Genomic DNA, 14,645 nt, shown 5'->3' with positions numbered 1-14,645 from the left:
ATACTCCAATGACGGTGTTAGTTCCCCCCGGTTGTCTGGAAAATATTGATGTTTCTTCAAGATACAATTAGTAAGTTTTGGTTTGGTGTTATTATGTTTTTTGAAACCTATTTTCATCTTTATGTTCTTCTTTTCATTTCATCTTGTCTTGTTTTCAGATTTGCACTCCAATCATGTCTACATCATGCCCACCGTTCTTCTTTTGTTTCGACCTTCGATGGAATAAATTGACAGTCATACACCCTATGAATGGAGTAGATGTTAACTATTCTGATTATGTGCAACCTACGGTGCGTCTTTTCCTCCATTTCTCGTTATGCAAAGCAAAGTCAGAATTCACGATCAAAGTGTTTGACAAGCATTTAACACATCCACATAATTAAGTGCTAATTTAGGTTGTGTCTGTGCAGAAAGACAGCTCATTAATTGGGTTTCACCAAGATTCGCAAAGCATGGTGACATGATGCCCGAGTTGTTTATCCCTCCTTCAATTTTGAAGTCCGGTGAAATGGATACCGGCGTCTATTTGTTTCACCTGTTGGAGCATTACAAAGGGAACAAAACTGACTGTCCTTTAATTATAACTTCTGAAGATACCTTTACTTAACCTTGTGAACCCGAGAGTTAGATTTGTCGGACACGGAGTTAATTTCCTGAAACACAGGGCCGATTACGTGAACTTTGGAATAATTATAAGGACTTTTTGTTTTGCATTTATAGGTAAGTCAACCAAACGCTATGCATTGAAGTTATGCCTTCGAATTATGACCTCCGGTGACAACATGTTGAAAGCTACTGTCGAACGAAGTGCAGAAGAGTGGAATTGTGTGCCTATGTATGACCCATTCCCTTATTAATCATGTTTTGTGAATCTTAGATGTTATTATTGGTTTTATCTGTTGTTCTTAATTTCTGAATCGTGGGTCTTATTATGTGAATCAAAGATCTTGATTTGTGAATCACAGATCTTAAGCTGTCTTATTAATATTTGTTAGGGGCTACCGGCGTCTACCTTATTCTGAAGAGGACCTTGTGAAGTTTATTTGGCACCGCAAAGGAAGAGATGTCACACAGTAAGTATTTTTCCCCTTTACTTTTATTTTTTTGTGCTTTTCCCTTGCCCCTTTACTTTAATTTTTATTTTTATTTTGGATAATTCTAGTAATGTTTCTTAATGTGCCTTACTACAAAAGAGGCTATGGTGTGTACTGAGTGGATGGAAGTCACACGAGCGGGTTTATCTACGCTTAGACCGCATCAGTGGGTTATGGATCAAGTAAGTAGACTACTCTCAGCGTTCATTTCATTGTATTCTCTGTAATCTTTTGTTTCATTCCTAATATTGTTTTTTTAGGTGATTGATATGTTTGGGATTAAGACGACACTTCATCGACCAGATCTTCTGTACTTGCCATCGACTGTCATCGTGGTTAGCTTTGAACTTGTTTTAATATTCAAGTATCTTGATTATCCCAAATTGATATGGTTTGTAAAATCACCTTTTGTGGTATGTAGAACTGTACAAAGAAGAAAAACCCTTGTATTTGGAATCAATACATCAGTGGGACATACAAACCGGTGAATGGTGCCACAATCCGAAAGGTCTGGTCCCTCCACAATTTTTTCTTTTTTTTTGTGGCGGACATGTAGGGCTGTAAATTGGAGACTAATCTTTATTATATCAGGTTTTTATACCGCTGATCAAAGACAAACATTGGTGGGCTTGTATATGCGATATGGAGAGTAAAACGAATTACATCCTCAACTCAAGCAACAACAACAATACGATCTTATGATGTACATAATACAACCATAGACACGGTATTAATTATTTGCCTAATCTAACCCTTGACAGTTTGTGAATCGAGTATATTAAACATTTTTAGTGTACAATCAGTATTAACTCGAAACATTTTCAGGTGGCCAAATTATCTCCTATTTTGGCAAGTAGTTCCCCGTCATATTATCCCATGCGGTTTCTGCACTCTCACAGGGTTATAACTCTCAAAGTTCCTCAACAATCAAATAAGTAAGTTATTCCCTAATGTGTCCGCTTTACGGAAATTAAATATTGTTTACTAAACAGTTGAACACTATACTACATTCAGTTTTGATTGTGGAGCTCACGTGTTGAGGTATTTGAGTATGTTGGACTTGTGAGCTCGGTGATTGCGAAATCCAGGACAATTATCGGTAAGAAACAAGTTGAACAAAGATACGTACATGAAATCTGTATTTGAAACTGTGTTGTTCATTAATTTCATCTATAATTTCTTACAATTGCGAGAGAATGCCGATTTTCGAAAGTCTGTAATGATGCAACTACTTTCATGGGATGCAAATACTAGAACGGTACAGTCCCGGTTCTTTAATAACTTTTGCATATCAAATCCCCATTCATTCATAGTATCCGCGATATTTTAAATAGTAGCAAGCCATGCTTGTCCGTGTATATATTTTGAAATATTTTATGTGTTTTCTGATATAGGAGTATAAGTAGCAAGATGTGCTTGTCTATGGTGGTGATATGATGTGAAGCAGGGAGATCGTTCTTCAGTGTATGCAATCAAGTCGACAAAATGAGACCTGAGATTCACAAAAGAATGTTATTAGTGAATATGGTATAAGCAGGGAGATTTAACTTGTGGTGGATACAATCAAGTATTATGTTAGTATAGTATTAGATGGTATATGCAGGATCTATCAAGTATTCTAGTGAATATGTTATTAGTCATTTAGTTGGGTGCTAATCTGCTTATTTAGTACATCTCCTTTTGTAATAGCTGATTTTAATCAATGGAATTGATTAGTCGCTTGAATTTGTGAAATTTGACGTGGATGATTTATAAAGCGTCTGATTCGCAAAATTAGACCTGAGATTCACAAAAGAATGTCTGAGATTCAAAAAAAAAAGACGATATTCACAAAAAGATGGATTCACAAAACAAGTCGACAAAATGAGACCTGAGATTTACAAAAGAATGTCTGAGATTCAAAAAAAAGACGATATTCACAAAAGATGGATTCACAAAACAAGTCGATTCACAATATTAGACCTCGGATTTATATATTGTCATTCACACGGTAAGATTCATGAAATAATATTTAAATTGTGTCATTCACAAAATAAGACCGTTTAGCCAGTTGACCGTTCCTTTCTAATAAGATTACGAATCTTCCTAATAATCGCGAAAATTAGACCCAGGATTCACAAATTGTCAGTGTCTTCTTCAATCATCATATCTATTTCTCAAGGTTTAAGAAGACTCTTTCCTTCATTCTTCATCCTCATCCCCTTCCTCTTCTACTTCTTCGTCCGCTAGCTCTCCCTACGTAAAAGACACAGCTGGAATTAGAAAGATGTTTACAAACATTAGATGTACAATAATAAAAGTGAGGATCATGCAAAATTGGGTGACACGACGTGAATCACATTCATATAAGCCAACTGTTGTCATTTATGTTACAAAGTGAGGAATTATATCAGGTTACTACATACAATCAGTCTCATTTCTGTGATTCACAAATAAAGATATGTGATTCACATAACAAGACCCAGAATTCACAAATTAAGACCTGGGATTCACAAAGCAACCTCTGGGATTCTCAAATTAAGATAAACAGATAAATAAAATACTTGATTAATATCAGATGTAGTTGCGTAGATGAATACAAACCTGATTCACTGGAGGAAGGTCTGCAAAATCATATGGACAATTCCTTTTGTCGTGGTTGCCCTTGCGCTTACAGTTAGCACACAACCTTTTTGCTTTTTCCGCCTTCTTGATTGCCTTATTTTTCTTGCTCACCAACCGTTTACCACAGCCTTTGTTCCTAGACACATTAGGCAAGTAAGATGTTGGTTTCTTCCGAACCTTGCAGGCCCGGTAGAAGCTCAATCTGTTGTTGTTTTGTCAACGGTTGAGTGTTTCCCTCTAGTTTTGTCCTGAATTCCTTGATTAACTTGGCAAACTCTCTCACATCCGACTCTTCTTTCCTTTTGAGCATACCAACAGTTAACTGAATCTCAGACCACACCACAGACATTCCAATCTGTTTTGTCTTTGGTATTGTTGTATTTCTCTAACAGATTCCCATTCCAATCATAAACGTCACTTTTGATTGCATTCTTGCTCCACCTTTGCAAAATATATTTATCAGGTATGTCCTTAAACTTTCCCGAACAAACCCAAATGATGTGACTGCATAAAATACCTCTCCTTTCAAACAGTTTACATGTGCACCTTACATCATTCGTGCTTCTACCGCACTCTCAACCGCAAATTTTAGTCCTTTCTTTGCATCCTCAACTAACGACACTTCAAAGTTCGTCAAAGGATCTCAAGGAGTGTATCCAACCAAACTGCAGGTATTTATTGAAAGCTTCACCTGGTTTTGGAACTCATAGAACATCGCATGGGTATAGCTTCTCACTGCTTGTGTCTCCCATTTTGACCCATACAAGTGTTTCGAGGATTGAATTCGCATTCTCCTCTTCACGGAGCTTCAAAGAAAGTGCATTTGGTGGTCAGTGGCGCTTTCATAGTGCACCAAAAACTCAGTTAATGTCCCGTATTTGTTTTCAAACCGCTTAAAGAAACTATTAGCACTCTCTGACCTTTGTGTAGTTCGTAGTAAACCGCCCATTGGCACATTTCTGAAATAAGCGGGTATCCATGTGTGTCTATCAGCGAACTTCCCATTCAACCACGTATTGTCTTCCAAGGAGAAATCGTTCATGACTTTAAGCCACTTCTTTCAAATTCCCGGGCTCCAGGTCATCGTCCCATACAACACCGTTCAGACGGGTTAAAAAGTCGGTATCTCTACAAATTTTACTCCCAACCTTGTCGGTTATTTTCTTCATGATGTGCCACATGCAAAACCGATGTTTCGTTGTTTTGAACTTAGCTGCAATGAACAAAATCAAATTATCGACCGTCACCATCATTTTATAATAACTAAATTCACGCAGTTTCACATAACAAAGTCATACGATGCACTATTATGTAAATCTCAAGTCTTATCCTCAGATTCGGACTATACATCATATAGCTTATTTTGTGAATCCTATAGTTTATTTTGTAAATCTGGGGGGTTATTTTGTGAATCTCATGTCTTAACCTCGGATTCAGACTATATAAATTTTGTGCCTTATTCGCGATATAAGTACGTGAAACATATTTTTACCCCAGTTTCACAAATTCATGATCTAGTTTTGCATAATAAGCACTACGATTCACATAAACAAAAAACCAAACAAATTATTACAACCATCATATTTTCCAGTGCCAACTAGAATCAACAAAACAAATGTAGGATTCACAATTTAATATGAAGTTTCACAAGTTAATAGGTACGATTTGCAAATTTCGAAACATACCTGAACTCGCTTTAATTATTCCCGGTCTTCGTCGGTGATTATGTAGTTGGGCTCTTTCCCACCCATAGCTGCCAAATCGGTCAAATACCCACATGAATGACTCATCGTTTTCATGTTCTATAAGCGCACATGCAAATGTGATTGACCTTTTATGATGGTCAATGCCCGTGAAAGGCGTGAACGTCATGTTGTACTTGTTTGTACCATAAGTTGGGTCGTATGAAACTCCATCCCTAAACAGAGCATACGCTCTTTGCATGTCACAATTGGCCCGAAAATCCTTGTCAATGCATTCTTGGAATCTTTTTCATAAACAAAGTGGAGCCCTTTTGTTTCAAATTAGGGTGTCTAAGCGTGATTTGAACATTTCCCCATCATGACTGTTCATTAGACACTTCATTTCCCTCTCAAAATTTTTGAATTGCTTGACTTTGCCCGACATTTTGAAAACCACCCAATTGTTGAGTGCATAGTTGGTGTGTTAAGCTAGGACCAACATTTGCTTTTGAATTGCCGACAATCATTTGCATATGAAATTCATTGATATTTTCAAAAAGTTTCTCAAATTCCTTATTTTTCACAACATCAAGCGGGTGATTGTGACCCTCAATAAACACGTCAACCATGTACTTGTTCTCATGGAACTTGAACTTTATCATTGCTGGACAGCCCCACCTTCTAATCTTTGTTATTCTTGTGGTTGACCCTTTGTTGGAACTCTCTGCCTCTCCTCCACCTTTTTTCACCCTACGTTTAGCAGTTGGTTTGTTCGGTTTGCTCTTTGTACTACCTATTTCTCGTTATTTCGATGCAACGGATTCATCCGCCTTTTCTCGCAACACCGCTTAGGGCAGGTCATCTTTTCTTCTTATTACAGCCTTCCCGATTGCAAACCATGCACTTTGTTCTGATAATATCATCACGAAACCTTTTGCTTGAAGATTTCCTTGATTTAAACCCACAAGCAACGGCGACGTTTCATAAAACAAAGATCGGCGAGTCTAAGTCAATAAATGTTTTCCCAATCGCTGGTGTAAACTTTTCATCAATCCTATTTATCCATTGTTGGCTGCCACTCGGTGTGTAAGTTATAAGAGTAGTAGGTGTGGAAATAGTTGGTACTTGTAGGGCTTGTTAACACAAGAGAGGTAGAAGCTTCACCGCATTAACATTGGAATCAACAACCTAAAATTGTAGATTCACAAAATAAGCCAAAAGTGCAAGATAGGAGATTAACAAATAAAGTTCCACAATATTAGCATATAAGGTTCATAATCTATGCCACAAACCAAGTTTCAGGATCTTATAGTCTATATTTCAATAGATAACCTACTAGATTCAAATAATTAGCTCTTATATTTACAAAATAAGCACTCTGATTCACAAAATAGACAATGTTAAACAATCTCTGCCACAAACCAAGCTTCATAATCTTATAGTCTATATTCACTAAATAACCTATCAAATTCACATAATTAGCTCTTATATTCACAAAATAAGCTATCTGATTCACAAAATAAGGAGAATAGCAAAACAATCTCAAAAAAATAACATCTCAAATTCATAAAAGATTGATGTTTCTTCGGTTCAATTAGTAAGTTTTGCCAAAAAGAGAAACATAGGAGATTCACAAATCAAGTTTCACAATATTAGCATCTAAGTTCCTCTGTCACAAACCAAGTTTCGGGATATTAGTCTATATTTTCAAAATAACCTCTCGGATGCACAAAATTAGCTCCTAGATTCGCAAATAAACTTCTCAGATTCACAAAACCAGACCAAAATAACGTCTCAAATTCATAAAATAGGGACAAAACAGAATACCGGTTGCACTAGCACTCTTATCGAGTCGCTGTAGTATCGAGTTAGACTGCAACATTAGCAGGAACACTATAATAAGTAGGACGAAATTGATAAATTTTGATCAAATTCAGGATATTATAGCATACATTCACGAAATAACTTATCAGATTTACAAAATTCACTCTTAGATTTACAAAATTCACTCTTAGATTCACAAAATAACCTCACATATTCACAAAATCAGGATAATAGCGAAAAAAAAGGAGATTACCTGTTTCAACAAAGAATATTATCACCCATTCTTTTGTAATGTCTGTAATCTCCATTGAAATTGAAGCTGCAACGTCAATTTGAGCCTTATTAGCTCTTATATTAACAAATACAGTTTCACGATAATAATGTTTCAAATTAACAAAATAGTAGGAACACCATAATAAGTATGAATACAAGGACAACCATAGATAAGAAAGCATGCAATATTACTGATACAAGACAATTAAAGCATTCAATGGTGCGGACTTGTGCAAACTTTTCAGAATTTGTCATCTTATTTAGTTTTAATCTTACCCAGGTTGTATATATTAGTTATTTAAGTTTCACAAAATAACCTTCTAGTTTCACAAACTAGGGTCCAAGATTCACTAACTATAGGCTGAGATTCAAAAAATAAGGCCCAAGATTCGAAAATAAGGCCCAAGATTCACAAATTAGGGTCCGAGGTTCACAAACTAGGGTCCAAGATTCACAAACTAGGGTCCAAGATTCACTAACTATAAGAAATAAATAAATTGCATCAGTCACTGCTTAACAACAGAGATTCAAAAAATAAGGCCCAAGATTCACTAACTATAGGCTGAGATTCACCAAATAAAATCCGAGATTCACTAAATAAAGTATCAGATTATTAGTTCAAATAATTAAAAAAAAAATTGGTGAAGATAATGAATTCACTTTTAAGAAAAGGTCAGGTTGTATGTATCTAGATATTTTGTTGATTTGTTAAAAACACTTCCATTCCCAAGAAAAGGACGTTGAACAATCAGAAAGCATTCAATCAAAAAATTTAATATATGGGTAATGCGAACAGGCAATGTTGACAGTTGTGCCAAATACCAGGCCTATAAATTTCTAATTTCTAAAACATAATAGTATATCCCAATAACCTCTCTTCTCTCTTCTGTAAAACATTTCAAAAATCCCTATTGCACACAATGTCTCATTTATTTGTATTTCCCTATACTTGTGTTTTGGCGAATGTTCCAGGTTATATGAATCAAAACGGGAAGTATGTTTGTCCTGACCTCTCTAAATTGGCAGATTGTTTAATGAGCCAAGGTTATGAGATAGAGTCTTTGGTGCCTGTTATCTGCAGGCAGACTTGTCATTTTATGGGATTAGTACTAATTCAATTTGGCACAAATGACAATGGCTGCAAACAGGCTTTTAAGTTGCAGGAGAAGTTCGAGCAATTTGGGCGTACTAGATCTGAATGGTCAAGGCTACCTATTCCCGAGTTCAGGGGCCCTTTCTATGGGTAGCATCAAGGCTTGATTCACAATATTTTAACTACACTCCAAAGATGTAGAAGAGTCCCATATTCATCTAAACACGCAGGAAGATCACTCGGCGATGCGGATGAACGGTGCACCTATAGCTATATCAATATTGCTCTATGTGCATTGCCTCGAACAAATAGGGGTGATTGATAAACTAAACAAATATCATATCTTGCTTAATTTTTCAGCTTTTCATTTATTTTATTTTTGAATGTTGTTGTTTAGTTAATTCGAAAGCCATGAACCTGCGAAATTTTATGTGATGAAAAATTACAAGATTTTTAAGTTTTCTGAATATTATATTTAGCTCTTATATTCACAAAATAAGCACTCTAATTCACAAAATAGACAATGTCAAACAATTTCTGCCACGATCCAAGTTTCAGGATATTATAGACAGTTTATATTTTCAAAATAACCTCTCAGATGCACAAAATTAGCTCCTAGATTCGCAAAATAACCTCTCAGATTCACAAAACTAGAACAGTCTATATTTTCAAAATAACCTCTCAGATGCACAAAATTAGCTCCTAGATTCGCAAAATAACCTCTCAGATTCACAAAACCAGAACAGTCTATATTTTCAAAATAACCTCTCAGATGCACAAAATTAGCTCCTAGATTCGCAAAATAACCTCTCAGATTCACAAAACCAGAACAAAATAACGTCTCAAATTCATAAAATAGGGACAAAACAGAATACCTGTTGTAATAGCACTATTATCAGGAGTCGTTGCGATGATCGAGTTAGACCTGCAACATCGCGAGTAATACCATAATAAGTAGGGCGAAATTGATTATTTTTGATCAAATTCAGGATATTATAGCCTACATTCACGAAATAACTTCTCAGATTTACGAAATAACTTCTTAGATTCACAATATAACCTCACATATTCACAAAATCAGGAGAATAGCAAAACAACTTCATAAAATAGCGAAAAAAACGGAGATTACCTGTTTCAACAAAGAGATTATCACCGATTATTGTAATGTCCGTAATCTCCATTGAAATTAAAGCTGCAACGTCAATTTGAGCCTTATTAATGAATGAATTATAATCAATTAATGAATGAATTAACAAAATCAACAAATTTTACACCGCGAATTCCGAAATTGCTCAATTGCTCAGTTTTGATCGAATTCAAACCCTAAACTAACGAAATACTTCAGTTTTGATCCTTATAAATTTACAAAACAGTTCGATTTTGTTCAAATTTGATCATTATATCATCAATTAATGAACGGGTTAAGAAAATCAATTTTTCATCAAATAATATGAAATTACCTGAAATTACCTCAAATCTTCTTAGAAATCGATTAATTTGATGAATTCGCCTATTTGATTGTCAGAATTTGATTAATATGATGCAATCGTCTCACAAATTTGATGATATTTTAGCTCTCTTTGAAATCGACGCCCAAATTGAGTGTTTTTGTATAACGTGAAAGCTCATTAGTTTTGGAAGGAAAGAATTTGGGCCTTTTGTTTAGATTAGAGAGAATAAGGTATTTGGGCTTTTTTTTAGATTAGAGAGAGAAAGTGTTTTGGACCAAATGAAAAGTTTTTTGTTGACCCCTAATTTTCATCCTTGTTTTTTCAGTCCAACATTACAAAATCAGCCCATCCATGTATAATGCAAATGAGTCCAAGGTAGTAATTTGGTGAGACCGGCCGCCTCGCCATAATGAGGTGCCTCACCGGATCCGGCCTCTATATATATATATATATATATATATATATATATATATATATATATATATATATATATATATATATATATATATATATATATATATATATATATATATACATATATATATATATAGTAATAAGATCATCTAAGTCCATGTCTTACATTTGAGTCCATGAGTTCTCTTTAGAGCCATTGGATGAGGAAGATGGAGGGTTGAGATTGGAAGCAAAAAGGAGGGGATTAAAGCTCATTAAACCCACTCTCTCACTACCTATACTAATTAATCACTAACTCTTCCTAATTAACTACTAATTTAATATATATACTTTTCTAAACACCACTTCTCTCTCATATCTCATAATTTCACTCATTTTTTATCTCTCAAAAACCTCTCCTCTCTAAAAAACCAAACAAATTCAAAACCAAAAAAATCAAAAAATTTCCCCCCCTTTTCTCTCCAACCCAACCCACCGGACCACCACCTCCCCACCCCGCTGCCACTGTGCCACACCGCCTACCAACCGCCCACCAACCACCACCTTCTCCTTTCTTTTTCTCTGCCACCTTCCACCTCGCACCTCCTCACCCCTCGCCAACACCAATCACCTCCTCGGCTCCTCGGCTCCTCCACCTCCCTCCTCCTACTGTCGCCTACCTCAACAAACTCCACCCCCACAACACCACCTCACCCATCGCCACCTTTCTCTCCGCCACCAACCTAGATCTGCCCCCGACACCACAACCCCGACACCCACAACCCGACACCACCCTCACGCCACCACCACACGCACCTCACACCTCCCTATGCCGACACCACCCTCACGCCACCACCACACCACCCTCACGACACCACCCTCACGCCACCACCACACCACCCGACACCACCCTCACACCCACAACCCAGATATGACGCCCTCACACCTCCCTATGCCGCCACCTCCCTCCTCCGTCTTCTTTCTGTCCTCTACCGTGTTCTTCTTTTTTTTGGTTTGTTCTAGTATATACTAGATCTGTTTTTATTTTTTTGTTTGACTTCTTCAACAAACACACGTTTCCTGACATCTATTGTTTTTGTTTTTGTTTTGTTTTTTTTTTTTTTTTTTTTTTTTGTTTTATTTGTTTTCGGATCTCTTGCTTTATTTTTTGTGTTTTTTTATTGTCCATTTTTGTTTTTCAGATCTACTTTAGTTTTTTTTAGTTATTCTTACATCTCATTTTTTTTTGTATATTTAAACCTAGATCTCCTGCATTTTTTTCCCCAAATTTCGTCTTGAATCACACTGTTATTGTTTCGGGTGGTTATTTATTTCATTTTTTTTTTTGCTAGAATAACACTTTTTTCGGCTAAAATTACACTTTTTGTTGTTAGAATTACACTTTTTTCTGTTAGAATTACACTTTTTTCTGTTAAAATTACATTTTTCTTCATTAAAATTACACTTTTTTCTGTTAAAATTATACTTTTTTCTGCTAGAATAACACTTTTTCGGCTAAAATTACACCTTTTGTTGTTAGAATTACACTTTTTTCTGTTAAAATTACACTTTTTCTGCTAAAATTACACTTTTTGTTGTTGTTAGAATTACACCTTTTTCTGTTAAAATCACACTTTCCTCCATTAAAATTACACTTTTTTCTGTTAAAATTATACTTTTTTTTGATAGAATAACACTTTTTTCGGCTAAAATTACACTTTTTGTTGTTAGAATTACACTTTTTCCTGTTAAAATTACACTTTTTTTTTGCTAGAATAACACTTTGTTTGGGTAAAATTACACTTTTTTGTTGTTAGAATTACACTTTTTTCTGTTAAAATTACACTTTTTTTGCTAGAATAACACTTTTTTCGGCTAAAATTACACTTTTTGTTGTTAGAATTACACTTTTTGTTGTTAGAATTATACTTTTTTCGGTTAGAATTACACTTACCTCTATTGGACTAATGTTACACTCTCCATGGACTTGGTCATATTCTCATATTCTCATTGGACTAATGTTACACTCTCAATGGACTAAAATTATATTCTCGATGGACCAAATTATACTTTTCTGGATTAAAATTACACTTTGCTGGACTAAAATTACATTCTCCTTGACTAAAAATAACAATCTCATTGGACTGAAATTACACTTACCTGGACTAAAATAACACTTTTTGTCATTAAAATAACACTCGTAAAATGCTAAATTACAAGAACTTGTGATAAAATGACAAAAATTCAAAATATTATTCGTTAAAATCACTCGGAAAAGATTGAAGTTAAACTTGTAAAACGCTAAATTCTCAAAAATATTTCTTAAAATTACACTTTTTGCTGTTAGAATTACACTCGTAAAATCCTAAAATGTCGAAAACTTGTCTCGAAAAAAAAAAAACGAAAAAAACGAAACAGTCGAAAACTTGTCTCGAAAAAAAAAAAACAAAAAAACCAAAACAGGAAAAATGTTAACAAAATTTTCATAAACTTTGAAGTATAAGACAAAATATGGTGTTAATTGTGTATGATAATGAATTAGTGAATGTATTATTAAAACTAGAGAGAGAAGTGAATTAATTAGTGTTAAGTGTGTTTTTTGCTTTCAATCTCAACCTTCCATCATGCATGATCCAAGGGTTGTGGGAGGGACTTATGAACTCAAAAAAAAAAGGGACTTAGAAGAACTTGACACTATATATATATATATATATATATAGAATTGGGATCCTGTGAGAACCACCAAGATAATGAGAACCGTGAGAACTCCACCTTATGGATACTTTCTTTAAAAAATAACGACATATTTGGATTCGGCATAGAATTTTATGGTTAGATAACTTATTTCTTGGTCCTAAAAGTATAAACTATTTACGAAAATCGAAGTGACTTTCATTTTATTAATTTTCGTGCACCTGCTACTAATTTTCCTTTAACTAACAATATTCATGCACCTAGAACTCGATTTCTTGCATCTAGCGCTCGTTATTTTCAAGCACCTAGTACTCATTTTCATGCACCTAATATTCGTTTTAGTACATCGATAGCTATTTTAGTATACTTAATTGTATTTTTTACATTAAGTTTGAATATTGTTAATAAAATCGATAAATTTTGTTTAGGTATGCTAAAAAATGTGTTTGAATAAACTAAACTAAGGGTAAATGATCCATCAAAACTTTCGGAACAAGATTTGATGATGATTTAGTAAGGGTTCTCACGGTTCTCATTATGTTGGTGGTTCTCACCGGATCTTGACCCTATATATATATATATATATATATATATATATATATATATATATATATATATATAGAGAGAGAGAGAGAGAGAGAGAGAGAGATGAGATCATGTAAGTCCTCCTTTTTAGGTTGAGTCCCTAAGTTCTAATCTAAGCCATTAGATCAAGAGAATGAAGGGCCAAGAATAAAAGGAAAAAAAAAGGCTGCATATAAAACCACCCAAACCCTAATCACCCTCACATACCCTACCCCTCCTCTCTCTTTCTTCATTCTCTTCCAATTTCTCTCTAAACTACCACCGCCGCCTGCCACCACCAGCCCCGCCCTCACCGACCACCACGCCCTCACCACGCCGACGCCACCACCAAGCAAACTCCGCTGCCACCCGCAAGCCAACGTCGCCGCCGCAGACCCCGGCCAATGACTGCCGCCTTTCTCCTTTCCCCCTCTCTCATTCCGCACCACCGCCTCTTCTCCTTCTTCTCCTCACCACGCACTACTACCGCGCTGCCGCCTCCATCCCCCTCTCCCTCTTCTCCCGCCTACTCCGTCCCTCCCTCTCTCCCTGTTCTCCCGCCTACTTCGTACGGTCTGCCTCCTCCCTCCCCTCTCCTTTATCTTTTTTTTTTCCAGATCTGAGCTGTGAGTGGTGGCGGTGGGTTGTTGATGTCGCGGGTCAGGTGGTGGGGACAATGATGATGTGTTGGTATCGTTGGTGGTTTTGGGGTGAGATGTGCGTGGTGGTTGTTGGTTGTGGTGCGGCGACGAGACCGATGGTGGTGGTTTTGTCGGTGGTTTAAAGTGGTCGGTCAAAAGTTACACTCTCGAAGAATAAAAGTTACACTTGAAAGGATTAAAGTTATATATTAAATTATATTAATTTAAATTTTTACATATAAACCCCCATACGACTAAAGTTATGATTCTAACGACTAAAGTTACGACTCCAACGACTAAAGTTACACTTAGAAAGGAGGTAAAGTTACACC

General features: G+C 35.7%; 1 long non-coding RNA gene across 1 annotated transcript; it reads left to right on the top strand.

The window, feature by feature from the left end:
* Nucleotides 1–1,354: 1,354 nt before the first annotated feature.
* LOC141652210 (uncharacterized) lies at nt 1,355–1,772 on the top strand. Its single transcript, XR_012547037.1, has 3 exons — nt 1,355–1,429; nt 1,516–1,602; nt 1,686–1,772. It is a non-coding gene; the product is annotated as an uncharacterized LOC141652210 (long non-coding RNA).
* Nucleotides 1,773–14,645: the final 12,873 nt, after the last annotated feature.

This window comes from Silene latifolia, chromosome 4 (assembly GCF_048544455.1).
Source record: "Silene latifolia isolate original U9 population chromosome 4, ASM4854445v1, whole genome shotgun sequence".
NCBI lineage: Eukaryota > Viridiplantae > Streptophyta > Magnoliopsida > Caryophyllales > Caryophyllaceae > Silene > Silene latifolia.
This window is presented reverse-complemented; position numbering and strand designations above follow the sequence as displayed.